Genomic DNA, 13,816 nt, shown 5'->3' on the forward strand with positions numbered 1-13,816 from the left:
CGCGACATAGCCCACCAGCAGGCAGAGGGGAAGAAGACCAGCCGGGACCCAGGAGAGAAGAAAAACCTAGAAGGAGCTCCTACGCCAGAGACGACAGAAGGCCATCGGACGGATCGAGGCGATCGCAAAGAAGACGGTTCGTCCGGTACATTGAGATGAGATCCCCATCGGGCAGTGAATCCCAGTCATCAGAGGATGATCAACGGAAAAAAGGGTACTTGTGGGCACTCAACAACGCCACAGCCACCCAACACAGTCCGACGCTCCTGTTACAAGTCAACAACACACCGGTGGAATTCCTCATAGACACGGGGGCGACAGTTAACATAATAAGTGAACAGGCGTACAGCTCACTCACCAGCCCCCCAAAGATCCGAAAAGCGTCAGTGGACATATACCCTTATGGAGCCACAACCCCACTACCATGCAAAGGAACCATATCAGCATGGTTCGTACATAAATCGCACGCAGCAAAGATCACGCTACACATCCTGAAGACGGAAGCCAACAGTGGGTGCATCCTCAGCTTTAAGACAGCCGTCGAGATGGGCCTGGTGCACATCCTGTACCAGCTTATGGCCCACAAGTATTTCGCTAGACCGGACGCCATCGAGCAAACATTCCCCAAGCTATTCAGGGGCCTAGGAAAACTAAAACACCGAAAGGTACAGTTGCACATAAACCCGAAGATACCGCCCGTCGCCCAGCACTACAGGGGCATTCCAATAAATATACAACATCAGGTCGAAGAGGAGCTGGACAAGCTAATCAAGCTCAACGTCATTGAACCGGTCTCAGGGCCCACTCCATGGGTGTCCCCCATCGTTCCCGTCCCCAAGAAGTCACCAGACGGATCGATACGCCTGTGTGTCGACATGAGGAGAGCCAACGTGGCCATTGAGAGAGAAAGGCAACAGGCGCCCAGGATCACCGACATGATACACCTGCTCCATGGGGCACAGGTCTTCTCGAAACTGGACCTCAACAAAGGCTATCATCAAATTGAGATTGCTCCCCAATCTAGGTACATCACGACATTTGTCACACACCTGGGTCTGTTCCAATATAAAAGGCTTAGCTTTGGGATATCCTCAGCAGCAGAAATTTTCCAGGAGGAAATACATAGAGTCATCAGGCACGTGCCCAACTGCCTGAATTACTCGGATGACGTCCTTGTATTTGGAAAGACCAAAGAAGAGCACGACACTGCTCTCCACAGAGTGTGTGTGTCAGGGATGGCACTCTATTAAGAGTGGCACAGGACACCCAGAAAGGGTTTGGGTGGTTGTGCCAAATAAAGTGGACAGACAAGAACACACACAGCGGAAACGAAAGAGAACGAAGAGTAGGCAAGAGTAGCAAGGGAAAAGATACAGAATGAATACCCCCTTGGGGTGTATGCAGATATAGGAAAAGAGTATTCCACAAACCTTGGAAATACTCTAGCCTTCTGCACAGTTTGCTATAACAGAGGCCCACGCTGTTTGCTCATGACTTGGAACAGCAGCTATGGGTGTCTGTAATGTAGAAACGAGACAAGGGAAGGGGCAGAGGTTGACTGATGGGAACCAACAGTCAAGCTCTGTACAAAAGGGTCTACAAACAGTACAAGAGAAGATACTACAGACAAATCCAGGGAAGGAGGTGATAGCAAACTAGCAGAAGGAAATGAAGGGAAAGTCGTGTAACAGGATAGGATAGCAGACAACAGTAAGGAACAAGGTTGAGAGCTCAGAGGAGCAGGAAAGCAATGAGTAAGCCCACAGTAGTGGGACTGTAAGGTAGAAAGCCCAGAGGAAAAGGGCTTAGGGCAGCAGAGTAAAGCAGACTGCACGGCAAGGATCCCAAAAAGGGTCGGGCAGTAAGGAGTGAACCCTGAGGGACAGGGCCGCTGAACGTAGAAGGTAGCATAGGACTGTAGAGGGCTGCTAGGCCGAGAACCCAGCGGAAAAGGTAGGTAGTAGGCAGCGGAGCGTGATAAGCTGCAAAGTAGGAAGGCCCAGAGGACAAGGGCTGTAGGTAGCCAGAGTGAGGTAGGCTGCAGAGCAGGGAGCCCAGAGGACAAGGGCTAAGGCAGCCGGAGTGAGGCAGGCTGCAGAGCAGGGAGCCCAGAAGACAAGGGCTGAAGGCAGCCGGAGTGAGGCAGGCTGCAGAGCAGGGAGCCCAGAGGACAAGGGCTGAGGCTGGAAGGCAGCAGAGCGTGATCAGCTGCAATGTAGAGAGCCCGCAGGGCAAGGGCGGAGGCTGGAAGGCAGCAGAGCGTGATCGGCTGCAATGTGGAGAGCCCGGCAGGGCAAGGGCGGAGGCTGGAAGGCAGCAGAGCGTGATCAGCTGCAATGTGGAGAGCCCGGCAGGGCAAGGGCGGAGGCTGGAAGGCAGCAGAGCGTGATCGGCTGCAATGTGGAGAGCCCGGCAGGGCAAGGGCGGAGGCTGTAAGGCAGCAGAGCGTGATCGGCTACAATGTGGAGAGCCTGGCAGGGCAAGGGCGGAGGCTGGAAGGCAGCAGAGCGTGATCAGCTGCAGTGTGGAGAGCCCAAAGGAGCAGGGCTGTGAGGCAGGGAGCCTGGAAGGCTATGGCTGGAGGCAGCAGGGTGGAGCAAGCAACAAGGCAGGGTCCCAGCAGGAGTGAAGGTAAACGGCATACAAGATCCGTAGGAAGACGCAAAAGGTGGAGGAAGGACTCTCAGATGCAAGAGGCTGAGCCACTGCAGGCAGCAGCCTTTATACTGCCTAGCCCAGCACAGAGGCAGGCTAACTGGTTGCACCTGGCTAAGCACACCTGCAGGCAATCGGCCACCTCCCTTTCTGTTCCTGGGCTGGTGGAAGCAGGGCAAGTCTCTAGGGCTTCTGGGGGGTGTAGTTCCTTTGATAGCCAATAGGAACATCCAGGAATCGATGCTTGTAGCCAGGTGCATTATGGTATGCGTAGTTTGTTGGAAATGATAATAAAGCACCAAAGTCTCGCAAATGGGAAATAAATTTCCCAAAGTAAATATAGATGGATCCAAGAGTCTGTTGTAAGTAAATGATAAATATATAGTCCAAATTGAGCGTAAATGGATGCGCCCATGGCGCAGGCATGACAGTATGCCCCTCTCCAGGCCCCTCTCCAGGCCCCTCTCCAGGCTCCCTGAAGACCGACCTATAGGAAGAATGTCTGTCACACCGTACAAGAGTCTTACTCCAAAAAGGCACATCATGAAGCACCAGAAACGGGTTGCAAGGTGAGAGTCTTGAATGACGGAGATGGTACCAAAGTTCTGAACTTTTGATGTAGAAATCAGAATAGACGAAGTCTTTGGAACACAGACCCCAACTGTGTGTGCATGAAGAGAGGAACTGCGAAAAACTGCTGCAGGCTCCATGATAGATTTTGCTTTGACGGGCAACAATATGGTGCTGGAAAGTGGAGCCATATGTACAGCAGAGTTGGTAGCTTTAGGAAGGCTTTCCAAGACATCCGGAGCAGCAATGTCAACGTTAGGGTTTGCCGCAGAGAGTTCAGGAGTCACAGCGGCGGTTTTCCCATGATTAGTAGACAGTTCAGAGGTAACAGCAGCAGTGAGATCTTGAATGGCTGTAGAGAGTATCAAGGCTGTAGCAACTGGGTGTGTGGGTGTCATGAGAGAGCCAGCGGGCTGGTACGCACCTAAGACTGGTAGAGTAGAGTCTGGCAGTCTTAGTGCTATAGATACACCAGCAGGAACAACTGGAGCAGTAGTCTTGACAGGGAAACCCTTCGCTGACTTTGCAACAGTTAGCATGGTGGATGTAGGATCAGGAAGAGAAGGTGCTGCGGGATCAGATTGAGTAGCAGAGGATTCTGCTGCAGCGAGCACAGCTGCGAAGGAAGTAGAAATCTGGGCATCGGGAGCATCAGAATTAGCAGTAGCTTCAGGAATCACAGTAGCTATAGCAACCTCAAGATTTGCAGCAGAGACTTGAGGAGTCTCAAATGTGGCAGGGAGTTTAGGAACCACAGCAGCAGGAAGATCATGAATTGCAGTTGGAAGTTCGGGTGCTGTAGCAGCTACAGACAGTTCAGGTGTTGCAACTACTGGCAGATCGGGTACCACAACCACTGGCGATTCAGGGGGTATCGAAGAAACTGAAGATGTTGATTGCTCAAGAGTGTTGTCTGATAGCACAGCCACACTTTGGCAAGCCCCGCTTGCCACTTCAGCATGCTCGGTGTGAACTGCGCCAGTCTCTTCAGCTGCCATTGTCATTTCAGAAGAGGTTGTAAGTGTGAGTACTGGACAATAGGCAAGGGTGAGGGCGGAACCATCCTTTGACTCAGAGGGATTTCCAATCAGAAGACCACCCTTGTTTTGTGGTGTAATGGCTGTGTGCGTGATTTGACCCACCGGAGGAGTTAATTCTTTTCTGTCAGTACAACAACCTGAGTTTCTGTGGCTGGAAGGTGAAAGAGCTGTGTCAGTCTTTAGAAGGGATACATATGCTATATTTAGGTCTTCCATCTGCTTGGTATAAGTCTGTATACTTTTCTGTATGGCAATTCCAGGCCTTATCATGTCGATCTCTAAAGATAAGATGTCAGGTGTTGGACATAGTGTCAGATGGTCTGGTGACTTGTGTCCCTTCATAAGATACAAATAATACAAATAAACAAAGTCATCATAGAGGTCTTCGGTCTTTCTTTTAAGGCGTAGGAGTAGTTCGTGTAGCAGGTAAGTATCATTAGTTTGATCTAAAGCTTCAGAAGCTGGTGTGGCAGAGAAATCGGTTGTAGCAATGGGAAGACTGACCTAAGGGTTATTGTGGTTAGTAGATACAGTGGAAGCATTAAGACAACCAATGGTTAGTATAGGTCTTTTGTACCCAAGACCAGATGCACAAACCTCAGTATAATGACTGCCTTGTCCTGTCAAATAAGGGTTTCCAGCATTCTGGGGAGCTTGCCAAGCCGATCTTGCGCATATCACTCTGGCAACAGCGTATTCTGGTTTAGAGTCTCCTACAATGAGTGCTATATCCTTGGCTGTTGCGGTGTTAGAAGGCTTGTCAGAAGATGCAGGAGTGTTTTTCACTGTTTGGTTTAACAAGATCTGTAAGAATTCATTATCTTACTGTAGCTCTGCAACAGATAAGGACTGCGGGTCATAGTCGCAAATGTCATAATAATTGTACATGGAAGAAGGGTCAGCTAGCCAGTGAGTATAGTACCGTGCTTGTAAATCTTTGTTTACTGAGGCAAGACTGTCCTTTAGACTAAGGTTCTTGTTTGCTGTCTTTAGGGAAACCATAGGTTTATGCAAAGGTTTCTTAACCCGAAAGGAAAGCATCTTTGTTCTGTGTGTGCCTTTCCGGCCTATGGAACAAGAAATCTTTGGCTCTTGCATTCTGTCAGGGATGGCACTCTATTAAGAGTGGCACAGGACACCTAGAAAGGGTTTGGGTGGTTGTGCCAAATAAAGTGGACAGACAAGAACACACACAGCGGAAAGGAAAGAGAACGAAGAGTAGGCAAGAGTAGCAAGGGAAAAGATACAGAATGAATACCCCCTTGGGGTGTATGCAGATATAGGAAAAGAGTATTCCACGAACCTTGGAAATACTCTAGCCTTCTGCACAGTTTGCTATAACAGAGGCCCACGCTGTTTGCTCATGACTTGGAACAGCAGCTATGGGTGTCTGTAATGTAGAAACGAGACAAGGGAAGGGGCAGAGGTTGACTGATGGGAACCAACAGTCAAGCTCTGTACAAAAGGGTCTACAAACAGTACAAGAGAAGATACTACAGACAAATCCAGGGAAGGAGGTGATAGCAAACTAGCAGAAGGAAATGAAGGGAAAGTCGTGTAACAGGATAGGATAGCAGAGAACAGTAAGGAACAAGGTTGAGAGCTCAGAGGAGCAGGAAAGCAATGAGTAAGCCCACAGGAGTGGGACTGTAAGGTAGAAAGCCCAGAGGAAAGGGCTTAGGGCAGCAGAGTGAAGCAGACTGCACGGCAAGGATCCCAAAAAGGGCCGGGCAGTAAGGAGTGAACCCTGAGGGACAGGGCCGCTGAACGTAGAAGGTAGCAGAGGACTGTAGAGGGCTGCTAGGCCGAGAACCCAGCGGAAAAGGTAGGTAGTAGGCAGCGGAGCGTGATAAGCTGCAAAGTAGGAAGGCCCAGAGGACAAGGGCTGTAGGTAGCCAGAGTGAGGTAGGCTGCAGAGCAGGGAGACCAGAGGACAAGGGCTAAGGCAGCCGGAGTGAGGCAGGCTGCAGAGAAGGGAGCCCAGAAGGCAAGGGCTGAAGGCAGCCGGAGTGAGGCAGGCTGCAGAGCAGGGAGCCCAGAGGACAAGGGCTGAGGCTGGAAGGCAGCAGAGCATGATCAGCTGCAATGTAGAGAGCCCGCAGGGCAAGGGCGGAGGCTGGAAGGCAGCAGAGCGTGATCGGCTGCAATGTGGAGAGCCCGGCAGGGCAAGGGCGGAGGCTGGAAGGCAGCAGAGCATGATCAGCTGCAATGTGGAGAGCCCGGCAGGGCAAGGGCGGAGGCTGGAAGGCAGCAGAGCGTGATCGGCTGCAATGTGGAGGGCCCGGCAGGGCAAGGGCGGAGGCTGTAAGGCAGCAGAGCGTGATTGGCTGCAATGTGGAGAGCCTGGCAGGGCAAGGGCGGAGGCTGGAAGGCAGCAGAGCGTGATCAGCTGCAGTGTGGAGAGCCCAGAGGAGCAGGGCTGTGAGGCAGGGAGCCTGGAAGGCTATGGCTGGAGGCAGCAGGGTGGAGCAAGCAACAAGGCAGGGTCCCAGCAGGAGTGAAGTTAAACAGCATACAAGATCCGTAGGAAGACGCAAAAGGTGGAGGAAGGACTCTCAGATGCAAGAGGCTGAGCCACTGCAGGCAGCAGCCTTTATACTGCCTAGCCCAGCACAGAGGCAGGCTAATTGGTTGCACCTGGCTAAGCACACCTGCAGGCAATCGGCCACCTCCCTTTCTGTTCCTGGGCTGGTGGAAGCAGGGCAAGTCTCTAGGGCTTCTGGGGGGTGTAGTTCCTTTGATAGCCAATAGGAACAGCCAGGAATCGATGCTTGTAGCCAGGTGCATTATGGTATGCGTAGTTTGTTGGAAATAATAATAAAGCACCAAAGTCTCGCAAATGGGAAATAAAGTTCCCAAAGTAAATATAGATAAGTAAATATAGATGGATCCAATATAGATGGATCCAAGAGTCTGTTGTAAGTAAATGATAAATATATAGTCCAAATTGAGCGTAAATGTATGCGCCCATGGCGCAGGCATGACAGTGCGCCGCACTGCAAGAGGCCGGGCTGACGCTCAACAAGGCCAAATGCGAATTTGGGAAAGGCTCCCTAAGATTCTTCGGCCACATATTCTCTGACAAAGGGATGCGACCAGACCCGGAGAAGGTGGCGGCACTCAACTCAGCCGCACCCCCAACGAACACAACGGAGCTTCGCTCCTTCCTGGGGCTGGCCAGCTACTGCTCCAGATACCTGAAGGACTACGCAACCATCAGTAACCCGCTGCGCCTCTTAACGTGCAAGGATCAACCCTACACATGGTCCTCAGACTGTCAAAAGGCCTTTGAGGAGATACGAGATGCCATTTCCAAGGCAGAGGACATGGCGTACTATGATGCGAAAAGGCACACCGAGGTGATAGTGGATGCCAGCCCCGTAGGCCTGGGCGCCATATTAACGCAAATTGACCTGCTGGAACCCGCGAAAATATACGTGGTCGCATACGCCAGCAGGAGCCTAACCCTGACAGAACAAGCCTACTCCCAGGCGGAAAAGGAGAGCCTAGCGGTGGTATGGGCATGTGAGTACTTTCACCTGTTTGTGTACGGCAAGAAGTTCACCATCGTCACGGACCACCAGGCACTGATCACAATATATGGGGACCCCAAGTCTAGGATGCCGCCCAGAATAGCCAGATGGGGCCTACGACTGCAGGATTACAAGTTTATCATCAAGCACCGGACTGGGAAAGAAGAAAATCCTGCGGACTATCTGTCACGCCACCCGATTGGCCCCGCCATACCCCAACCATCCATCGCTGACGAATACCTCAATTATGTGGTGCATCACCTACAGCCGCTACCAGTGGGGTGGGCAGACATCATTGCACACTCAGAGCAAGACCCGGCTCTACGCATCATACGCCACTGCATACAAGAAGACAGAAGGGCACACATGCGTCAACAGGCGCAGCACGAAGCGGAAGAGGTCCGAGAGGATGTCAAACTAATAGACCACGTCCGGGACGAGCTCTCCATCGTCGATGACCACGTAATACTAAAAGGATGCAAAGTACTCCTCCCAAAGTCACTGCGCACCAGAACAATCCAGGTAGCACACGAAAGCCACCGAGGAGTGGTTGCCACCAAGAGACTACTAAGGGAAAAAGTGTGGTTCCCCAAACTCGACATGATGGTGGAGGAAATCATAGGTCAATGCACGACGTGCGCACAGGTAGCACCGCCTCCGCACCCAAATCCACTCCAAATGTCGCCACTACCGAAAAAGGTATGGGAAGAACTGGCGGTGGACTTCTTTGGACCCCTAAGAAATGACACATATGTGTTAGTGCTAATAGATGAACACTCCCGATTCCCAGACGCACAGATTGTGGACAGCACGGCAGCCTCCAGCGTCATCCCGGTACTGGACCGCATGTTGTCCACATACGGAATACCCAGGATCATAAAATCCGACAATGGAGCACCGTTCATGAGCACAGATTTTGAGAACTTTGCGAGATATATGGGCTTCCACCATCGGAAGATAACTCCGAGATGGCCACAGGCCAACGGGATGGTTGAGAGGTTCATGGCCAACATCAAAAGAACCCTGCAAATAGCGACCATACTCCACAAACCTTTCGAACAAGCACTATATCAGTTCCTCAGGGACTATCGCCACAGCACGACCGGCATATGCCCCGCTGATTTGATATTCCGCAGACCAGTCCTGACACGACTGCCGAAAGACGCACGTGCAGCAGAGGCCACGCCCCTGGAACAAGAGGCCAGAGACAGGGACGACACCGCAAAAGCCAAAATGAAGGACACGGCTGATCACAAAAGAAAGGCACAGGAGTCGAACGTGGAACTGGGAAACCAAGTGTGGTTGCGACAACCCAAACAACGCAAAGAGGATGCCACATTTGCACCGGAACCGCTGACGGTCACGCACAAGAAAGGAACGATGATTACGGCCCAGCGAGCCGACCAGTCCTCCGTTACCAGAAATGTGTCGTACTTCAAACCCAAGAGGTACCACATGGAGGATGCACAGGATCAAGAAGCAGACAGCGAGGATGACCACGCTCAGGACAGACATTACGTGGAGGAGAGCGAGACCTCAGAAGGTGAGGACATCTCATCACCCCAAGGCCAGACCGAGCAAACGCCGGGTCACAGAGGTCGACCCCAGAGAAGTCGGTTCATGCCTCACAGACTCATAGAAGAAATGGACTAAGGAGTAGAGAGCCATGTGAGTGCTAAAAAGGGGGGAGATGTCAGGTTGTTAGTGAGGGCTATACAGCCCGCCCACATCGTTGTGTGGGCAGACCGCCGTTGCGGTCTTACCTCCCGGCACAAGGGAAGTGACGTTGGGCTAGGGAGGGGGCGGGATGTTGGGACGGGCAGTTACTGTTTGAGTAGAGATTAAAGAGGTTGCACCGTACCCCCGCTCCCGTGTGATATTGTTCACCGCGGTTAGGGGACCCGCGCAAAACCCTACAGGCATCCCCTCCCTTCTATGCGGCGATGACTGCCGTTCCACCTCCTTTCTCCCGCCTCATTCTTCCCACGAAAAAGAAAAAAAATGAGGGACAAGAATGGAGCGGGGGACATTGCGGGGGTTCCACTCACTCGCCCCCATTATTGTGGGGCTGGCGGCGGTCACTGTTCCTCGCCTAATCATTGCACAGAAGGGAGATCCTCCCATGCACCCCTCTCCTTGTCTCCACTATTGTGGGGCCAGCGGCTGTCACCCGGCCGGCCTCACTAGTGCTGGGTGGCCCAGCATAATACTGGTGTGCCGGGGTCACCCAGACTTTTAGGTAGTTGCAGGGCAGGGCCCTATGAGGAAGTTGGGCACAGCCTAGGTGTCGGAGCACATTGGATGCCGGTAACATCCTGGATGGTTGTTGCCTGGGCTGGACCCAGGGCACCAGGCTGGTCTTTGGGCCCAGACTAGCAGGGACTTGCAGGGCCATGGTCACACAGGATGGGGCCTGCAGGCCAGGGCCGTACCGTGATCACACGGTGTAGGCCTGCAGGCCCACAATGAGAGACACAGACAACAGGAATTCCATAGTCGGAGTCTGCAGCCGTTCTGCTGCACGTGCCTGCAGAGGCTCCTTTTATTAGCTTGGGCCATGACAGAGTCATGGCCCATCTTAAAAGGGCAATACACGTGGGAGGGACACATCCCCTTAAAAGGGCAATACACGGGGGAAGGACACATCCCCTTGAAAGGGCAATACAGGTGGGAGGGAAACATCCCCTTAAAAGGGTAACACACATGGGAGGGTCACACATCACATCCACTACTGCCAGTCTCTCCCCTGCATCATCTCCCACTCCTCTCCATCTCCAAGGAAGGGTCTCCTCCTTTCCACTCCAGGGTTGTGCCCACCACTTCCTCCACCCTACACAAAACAATGGCCCATGCCTCCTATGCTCTCTCACGACACCCCCTTCCCACCCTTTGCTGCCCCGGCACACACTCCCCATTTAACCCTGTTCATGTGCAGTAAAGACCCTCACTGTGAAGCTTTAAAGGAAAGGCATTTTGGAATGTGGCCATGCACATTGTTTGTGCGACTATATGTAAACACAAGTTCTGAAACACATTGTAGATCTACTGTCAAGTGGTGGGATTGTAAGCTTAAATGGGGTGCACCATTCCTAACTGTCAAACTGAATGCCAATACCAATGGCCATTCTGATAAGGGTACGGCTTGGGTCTTCTCAGAAATAACTAAATCTTAAGCTCTCAAAATAGCAAAGGTATTGGTTGGGAAGAAGTCAAACTCCTCGTTCATTGCCCCAGTTCCAGGCATTCATGGAGCATCATAAATACAGCCCTGGGTGCAGACCTCTCAGCCACAAATGTATTTTCCGAGGTGCCATTCAAACTAAAAAGGCCATTGCCCCCTCACTTGAAACTCTTCTAACACTGCAACCAATATAGTTCAAGTTGATGAGGTTAAGGTTAACAATAAAGAACAATTATAATAATGGCGTGACTCAGGACTTCACTTTCCACCTCAGGGGCCACAGTTTCCACATCCAACCCAAGGATTCCTACCATCTTCTCAACAGTACGCCTTTCTATAAGGGAGACAGTGTGTAGTCCAAATGCCACCTACCGTTTAATGATGGGGAACGTTCACACATCTGAATTTAACTTCACCCCAGTTTGCTGTGTTGGACCAAATCAAGGAACGTTTGTAGTGCTTCACCTGGGGCATTGCCCCCATGCAGTCTACCATGGAGAAGAATTTAGGTCATCCGGCCGGGTCTGACCTTATTGTTTCTCCTTGGACCCAAAATGTGGGTCCTTTTCCAGCACTGCTAACTTAAAAGGATGCCATGAAAGATTTGTCAGAAAACATAAGGGTATCTAATCGTAAGGTTCAACAAGGTCTAGGGGGTGTCAATAGATGGACAGAGAAGGGTGAAAAGAGGTGCAAAGACATCTCTCGGGTGAGTGAAGGCTTCCATGTGCAAAATACAGCAAAATCAAAAAGCAGAAAATATTGCAAGAAATATTTCACCTCTGAACTTGACCCTCCAACTGACCCACCCCCCTAACATGTTGTGGCCCCCTCCCAGAGTGTCTAATTCACATGTAGTGCTGGTGCATCTGGTACAGTCCTTATTTGCAAGGCCCAAGACTGACTGAGATTCTAAAGCATCATACCTATAGGTAGAAAGGTGCGCTTTTGCCCGGAGGACCAGAGTCTTGGTTTCCCACATGCACAGTCTGTTTGTCCTCGTGCATTGCTCCCCGTAATGGGGAATGCAAGGGTGAGACTCTTCTTCATGCCAGTGCCATGAAAGACTCTAGCAATGCCAGACATGGTGCATCGGAATGCTCTCCTGCAACATCAGGAGATGCTATATGTCTGGTAGTCCCTTTGCCTTGCTTCCCTGTATTCCTCTCGAGTCCTTTCTCCTGCCTCTATCTCTTGCTAATGCCTTGGCCTACTCCATTGTCTTCTACCAGCTGAGACCTTCTTCTTGCCTGTTCTATATCCCGCCGCTCTCCAGCTACAGTGTCCACAATGTCCCGTTGCCACTTATTGCGGGCGACAGTGGTAAAATATGTGGTGCTAGGAGGGACCTCTTATTGACAGTCCACTTATATCAGTCTGGGACTGTCTAGAAGGGGCTATACCACCATACGAGACCAGGATAGCAGCCAGGTGTTATCGTGGACGACATCGAAAGCTTCCAGACCCAACACCAGGTAAACAAGCACAACAGGGTTTGCAGTGTGAAGCACTGCTTGACAGTGTCAAAGATCACATTGGGTACATTTGCAGGCCCTTTTGGAGCTGAGAGCTCAAATCTTGGACACAAGAAGTACATTTTCTTATTGGAATGTCCTGTCTGCCATGTTATAAACATGTCTTGCCTCCACAGGGGGGAGGAGTATGTGGCTCTCCACTTCTCAGACATTTGAACCTTGCTATTGGGATATAATCTAGTGGTAAGACTAAACCATCGATCCTGCTGTTGTTTGATTTTAATGCTCACTTATCGATGGGAAATGGGTCTCTCAATGGGAACATGTCCAGGGCTTTACCCCAGATAGGATACAGTAGGGAATTGTTGCAGCAGTTGGGGTTAGAGACTGCTGCAGCAGGAGGGAGACTGGGAGAATGAAAAGGGCTCTTCTGTTACTCCATCTTTTGTGCTTTATGGTGCAAATTCTGCAATTGATTACATAATCATTCCAGCCCATTGGTCGACAGTGATACACTGGTAGTAGAGAGGGTTGAATCCAGCCACAATCCAATAATGATCCCAATATATTTATATGAGGGGCTTGATCCTGCCCGGCAGTTATGTTGGGATTTAGAGATAGGATCTTAATGAAGGTTGTGATGGGAAGTACAGGAAACAGACAGGATGACAAAATAAACAGTGAGCACTGCAATATTCACCTGCAAAGTCCATTCTGATAATATATTCCTTTGTTGAGTTTGCCATGAGGGCCAGTGAGCACATGTCAGCCTTTTTCACTTGCCTGAGAAAGGGCAGTTAACTTCTTACGCAAGATGAGCAAGATTAAGCTTGCCCGAAAATTGGAGACTGAGCAGGTATCGAGTCCAGAAGACTGCAGGTATTTAGGAGAAATTGGGGGAATTGGTGAAGAGGCAGAATGATAAGTCGGGGAACCAGGACAGGATGATGAGATTGGGGAAGAGCCTTGCGAGAGGCTTTAGTTAGCTGCAGGGACAAATGATTCTAGAATATTCTGGCATCTTGCAAACACAAAAGATTATGATGTCCCATGCTATCAGGAATACACAATCTTAGATTAAAATTAGAGAGAGTGTATCTCTATGGTTTACATTTTGGACACGCACACCATGGAGGTCAAGTATCCCAATTGAAATTACCCCAAAGCGCCTGCCCCCCCCACTCCCCACACACACACGCACAGGAACACCAGAGCCTCCATATCGCTTCAGGAAACTGAAGCAGCCATTCAGTGCATAAACCCTATCAACACCCTAGGTCCTGACCTTTTACCGCAGAATTCTTTACACATAATCTCCCCTTGAAGGTCCCCATCCTTTGAAGTATACTCAACAGAGACAAA

The sequence above is a fragment of the Ambystoma mexicanum genome, chromosome 2q, assembly GCF_040938575.1.
Source record: "Ambystoma mexicanum isolate Mex_15411 chromosome 2q, UKY_AmexF1_1, whole genome shotgun sequence".
Lineage (NCBI taxonomy): Eukaryota > Metazoa > Chordata > Amphibia > Caudata > Ambystomatidae > Ambystoma > Ambystoma mexicanum.